Here is a 6,336-nt window from a genome sequence, read left to right as displayed (position 1 = left end):
ACTTCAGCGGCTTCTGAGCGTCGAACGATGGTTCCGCTGCTGTAATCTCACGCGCCCACTGCTTGAGTTGGCGGTGAGAAGTATGCAGCGAGGTGCCACCATCGACGTACATGGCCTTCGTAGCCTGCTGGAACTCTTGCTCACCGGACTCGTCGTCCTCGTCGTGATCATCGTTTTCTTGTTTCTTGTCACGGCCCCGGGCGGGCCACTCTTGCTGGTTGTCCTTGCCGGGGCGGCCTCCCTGGCCGCCGCGCTTCTTGCCGGATCCCTCGGCACCGTCCTGACCCTTCTCCTTGTCCCGCCTTTCATACTCAGCCTATTGCTTTTCAGCAACCAGCTCGACTTGCCGGCAGTTCTGGAGGTCGTGGCCCTTGGTGCGGTGGATCTTGCAGTATTGCTTGCCGGAGCTTCCTAGCTTGTCGGTAGCCGCCAAGGCCCGGCAGGCGGCGCACCCGGCAATCTCCTTGCCGCGGCCATCTGCCTTGACCTTCTTGGCAGCGCCGGTGTCGTCGGATCCTTCAACAGCAAGCATGGCCTTGCCCTTGCGTTTCCTGTTGCGGTGCCAACCCTTCTTCGTCGGGGCGGCGGCGTATTCGTCAGAGGAGTCGGTTTCCACGCCGGCGTCCTTGTCGGAGTACTTCCTTCCCTCTTCATCCCGGGCACACTTATCGGCCAGATCATAGAGTTCGGCCACATCTTTAACCTTGGTCATCGCCAGCTCTTCGCACATCTTGCGATTGCGCACGTTCTGATGGAACGCGCTGATCACAGCGGCGGGATGAATGTCAGGGATGTTGTACTACACCCGGCTAAACCTTTGGATGTACCTGTGCAGGGTTTCCCCTTCCTTCTGGGGATGATATGCAAATCACTGGCCTGGCCAAGAGCTGTGTGGCCTCCTGTGAAGGCGCCAACGAACTCATGGCACAGATCCGACCAAGAAGAAATGGAATCCGCCAGCAGGTGCATCAACCAAGACATGACATTAGGCTTCCGCGCCAGCGGGTAATAATTGGCAAGCACCTTGTCGACACGAGCTCCGGCAGCCTGCATCGTGATGGTGTAGATGCTGAGGAACTCGGGCGGATGGGTCTTGCGAGTATACTTCTCGCCGACGTCAGGCTTGAACGTGCGGTGGGACGGCCACTGGAACTGCCGCAACTCACGGGTGAAGGCCGGGCAGCCCACCTCGTAAAGTAGGCCACCGGAGGCCCCCGGTACTGGGTGGTCCATAGCGGTCCCGCCCGCTTGTCTGACTGGTGGCGCGTTTCGCGCCGGCGCTCGATGGTGGTCGGAGCGTCTTCGTAAGCTCGTTCCCGAAGAACCTGGCGCTGGTCGCGGAGGGTCCGCGGGTCGGACGACGCTATGGAGATGTTATCACAAGCGTCGTCATGACGGGCCGACGCCCGCGGCGGCTGGCGAGGAGGAGGAGAGTGCACCGTGGCCGCAGCTCCCTCGGTCCTCCCACTGCCAGCATGTGGTGGCTCAGTGGAGCGCCGACCCGATGGCCCCGCCGGCGTGGATCATCTTTGTTGGCGATGGTGACGAGGCTCCGGATGGTGGCCCTCCACTCGTCGAGCTTCTCTGCAGCAGGAGGGAAGTCGAGGAGCAGCTACGCGCGCGCCAAAGCTTCTGCTAGCATGGGCGGTGGCGACAGCTGCGTGGATCGTGGCGCGCTTCGACTTCTAACCACGTTAGAAGGAGCTCCGTTACGATCCAGCGGCTGCGTGCCATTTTCCCCAGCACTTCGGCGGGCATGCCGAACTCCTTCATCCCGTGGACGACGCACAGGGCTCTTCCCACGGCGGTGCCCAGGGTCACCGGCGTGGTGACGCTGCTCGTCACGCACACCATGGGAAGAGCGCGCAGTGTTCGCCGGCGTGGGCGTCTTGGAGGGCGCTGCGCCGCCCAAGGGTGGCACAACGACACTCCTGGAGGGCCCCGCGCCGCCTGCGGGGGGTCCAGCTCTGTCTTTGGACCTGGCGACGTGCGGCCGGTCGTCTGGCGGGCGAACGACGCCGCTCGCCAGGCTCTGACTGCCAGGGCGATGCTGGTGTTCGCGGACCGCGGCCCGGGTCCTGTCCGCGACCGGCCCACTGCTCGCCCGCATTGGCACGGGCCGTTCGGCTCCCAATGAACCGATCACCGTGGCCGTCTTCTTCTTGGGAGCCATGGCGACGAAGAACTGCTAGGCTAGCTACTAGACCAGATTCTCACAATTGCGCCCCCTACCTGGCACGCCAAAGATGTCGGGGAAACGACACCTATGGGATCACAAGAATCCCTACTACGGTTGCTGGGGCGCAGGGTTGTGAGAAGAGCAGGATTAGTAATCAGCACAAGGATTGTTTACCCAGGTTCAGGCCGCGAGGATGCGTAAAACCCTAGTCCTGCTTTGGTGGGTGTATTTCAGAGAGTTCTTGTGTTCTTGAGCTAGCTACTGGGTGTAACGAGCCCAGAAAAGCCGAATCCTTCTCCTGGTCGCCTCGGGCCTCCTTTTATAGGAAAAGGGATTGCCACAGTGGCACACAGGAGGTGGAAAGGTAACAGTACGACGAGCTTATCGCCTGTATTATAGGACAAGATGCATTTAATGCATCGCTTAGGTGTCCCCTTGCTTTATCGGCGACGGGAACGGAGCCCGTCCCGTCCATCGCTGCTCCTCCTCGCTTCGACACGCGCCCTGGCCAGCGACGCATGCGGTGCCATGTAGGCAGGCAGGCAGCTGAGGTGGCGCGGTGGTGGGGCCTTCATGAAGATTTGCATGCCACCACGCAGGTGCTTGCTGAGTTGGTGTAGAGGCCGCTCATCACCACGCAGGTGCGCGCCCAGCTGGTTGAGCTTGCAGCTGCTTGGGGACGGTTGGTGGAGTCTTGGTCGACGCAAGCCTGGCTGCGGCCCTGCTGTCGTCCCCGGCAAGGACCTTGCCGGGGGTCTCGTGGCTTTCCTCGGCAAGGATCTTGCCGAGGATTGTCGTCTTCTAATCCTCATCTGATCTTGACTGTTCCTTGTCTTCACAAAGATCTGCATGCCACCATGGAGGCGCCTCCTGAGCCCTGCCCCGACGTGGTTGATGGTGTTGGGAATCATGGGCTCAAGGGTGGCGCGCTCTGCTGGTGCGGGCGAGCCGCCCTGGCAAGAGTCTTGCCGGGGGCCGCTGAGGCTGCCCCGGCAAGGGCCTTGCCGGGGGAACCTGCTTCGCCCCTCTGCTCTTTGGGGTCTTGGCCTTGGCGTTGCTCTGGCTGCCTCGGACTTTGGTTTTACCTCGGTTTACTTCCCCTGCTCTGCTTGGTGTGGCCGTGGGCGTGGCTCCGACTGTCCGTGCACAGGTAAAGGGGTACAAAGGTGCGCCCCTTCTTTCGTACACCGATACGACCTGGCAGGTACACAATTTTAAACTATTTGTTTTGATGGAGTGAAAAAAGAAAACTACCCCACTATACGTAAATATATAGGCCGGAGCCTCCGCGCTTGCTTGCTAGGGTTGCTCTATCCAGACACTCTCATCCTCTCTAGATGTAAACAAGATAGCGGTGGTAACACTGTCTTTCTATCCTCACCGCTGGTTACAGATCCGGACGTATCCCCCTCCGCCAATGAAGGGGAGGAGGGGCAGCGTTTAGGCTGTCGTCAACAGAGAGGGAGGAGACCCACTGTCGATCGCACCGTTATCTTTGGCCTAGTGCCGCCGCGGGAGGTCCTCCGATCCCTTTGTCACTGCCCTAGTGTGGGCGGATCCGGCCTCGCGCCGCCCACCTATCCACATCTCGACGACCTTCAGGTATATCTTCCTTCGGAACCGGCCTAGATATACTTCCCAAGCTCGCTACATCGCTACATGTGCATCATTTTCTACCTCTCAGCCCCTCTCAATCAGATGGTCCAACGTCACCTTTTTTTTCTTTTGTTAGAGGTAAAGCTACTTCATGGTGTCGAATCTTGTACTTGGTTCAAACAACAAATAAAGGGGGGAAATTTAGTATGTACATTGGACTTGATACAAACATGAAGGAAAGGGGGTGAAAGTAGTACAGACTGGTCATCCAACATGTCTCTTGCTCGAAAAGGGAAATATAGGGGAAACGATGTACACAGTGGTATGACCAGGACTGGATTTGCTATCCCCAGATAGGAGTAGGTGGCTAGGGTGAACAAAAATGGGACCAACCCAGATATGTTTCTTGGATGTTTGTTTCTCGGGGCAACAAACTCTGAATCACCACTTTATGCCCCAGTTTAGGTACATGGTGTTGGACTGCTGGTGCACCCACTGTCCCATGCCCTTATAGCAAATATTTAGCTGTTCTTAATCTAATGCCCCTGGTAAAATGAAGGCATGCCACCGTTATAAGCCATGACAAGTTTAGCCAATTTTTTTTGCCAGTAATTGTTTGAGACTCTGATTGTTTCCTCTGTAGCTTTTTGTGCAAACAGGGATATCCATTTCACCTTGTTGCTATTGCGACCTTTTGGTGCACTACACAAAACACTTCTTAAAGGAAGTGACTTTTGTGTTGTTTAACTAGAATGTTAGAATGGAACCGTTGGTTCATTTCGGTGGCACAAAGGGAGATATGTGTTCCAATCTTCATCATCCATATTGGCACCATAACCTTCCTTTAGGTAAGAATGATATTTAATGCATGTGTTCATCTCTATTTTGCGGCTGCCATGAGAAAATAATGCTATTGTTTACTAGTACACTTGTACTCTCTCACTGATAAAACCAATTGTGAAATAGAAGGCCAATCATGTACTTGGTTTCACCAACTGGTGAGGAGAAGGAGAAAGAGAAGCAGACGATGAAGAGAAAGAGAAGATCACACGATGGTATCGTCCTATGTTATCCTGGCATCTTGCTAGCGGTATTCTATTGCAGTGTTGCTACTACTCTTAATTTACTTGGAAGACTAGCAAGATGCCCGTGTGTTGCACGTAACATCAAGATGCATTTGTATGAGTAGTTTATCTTGTGAGAGAAAATGATGAACGAGGGAAGGCCTTATTTGCAAATGTGGAGAGGGGTGTGGGTATCTTTTTGCAAAATTGCCATTGTTTCCTTCCTATCCGTTAGATGTAAATCGGACGGCCTATATTGCAGGATGGCAGGCACACCATCATCACCAACTCTGTTTTTATAAGAGTATAGAGAAGAGATAGATAGAGAAATGCAGCAGAGTAGTAGTTGGGTTGACGACACATCATGCGAATTAACTGGATTCTGGATGGATGTGTGACCCAGCTCTACATGATCAATAGTGCAAAGGTGATCTTGATAAAGCCGAGGCCTCAGTCGAGCCATTCAAGGGCTCTGGCAACGTCTCCCTTACATGTGGGACGATCCTCCAGGGAGCCCTTCCACTTCTGCTGTCTCTCCTGCAAGGTCACTTAATTAATTAGGAGTACTTAAGTAGCACTAATTTATTGCTGCCTAATTTTCCTGTCGGAGTTAAACAAATCTTTAGTAGCACCCTATGTTGAATCATGTAAGTGTGTATGTGTGTCTGTGGAGGTGAATCATGTGGTGGAGTAGGGAGGGATCTTGGTAGTGTCATGACATAATAGTGCTGTTGTTTTGCATGTCAATTTATTGCCATTGGTTCAATGAGGCAATGTTTTGCGTATTGTCCATCATGAATTTGATGCTACATTTTTTTTGACTGGGATTTGATGCTACTGCTAAAGAAATATGCTAATGTCTTTCTATCGTTTCTCACTAAGCTAATGAAGGTTTCACCTTGTTCCTACTTGTGCAAACAGGGATCATGTTGTGCCAATCGTACATTTTAGTGGAACTTCACAAGAGAATACAATGAACTCTATCCCAGCCAGTGCTTTAACTCTGCTGGAAGTTCTTGATAATCTTTCGATATAATCTCACCACTGGTAAACAAGAGTGATTTCAACCATACATTTGAAGTGCGCAAAAATATATACTATTGAGTGATTCCAATGAGTGCTTTATCATCTCTTCTGGGACTACTTGAATAATCTTTTTTGCTTAGGTTGGTACCGGCCTAAGGCCTTCATCCATATTAGTTTGTTGTCATCTCTTTTTGTATCGTGCTACTGTGTTGCTACTGTCATGAGAAACTCCTTTATCTTTGCACGTTAAAGTTTTGCAACCTATGATACATGGAAATGCTTTGAATGTTGAGCTAATTGGCACTGATTAAATAAACTAATACCTATATTTAAAAAAGACTACTATGTTGCTAACTTTAGCCATTAAGATAATGAGGGTGCTTCTATTTGTTAGTGTATGTTTCATCAACTAGTCCCACTATTACAGTAATCTCACTCTCGGAATATATGTGCCAACAGGGATGCTCGATT

The sequence above is a fragment of the Aegilops tauschii genome, chromosome 6 (genome assembly GCF_002575655.3).
Source record: "Aegilops tauschii subsp. strangulata cultivar AL8/78 chromosome 6, Aet v6.0, whole genome shotgun sequence".
Lineage (NCBI taxonomy): Eukaryota > Viridiplantae > Streptophyta > Magnoliopsida > Poales > Poaceae > Aegilops > Aegilops tauschii.
Note: the sequence above shows the minus strand (reverse complement) of the source record.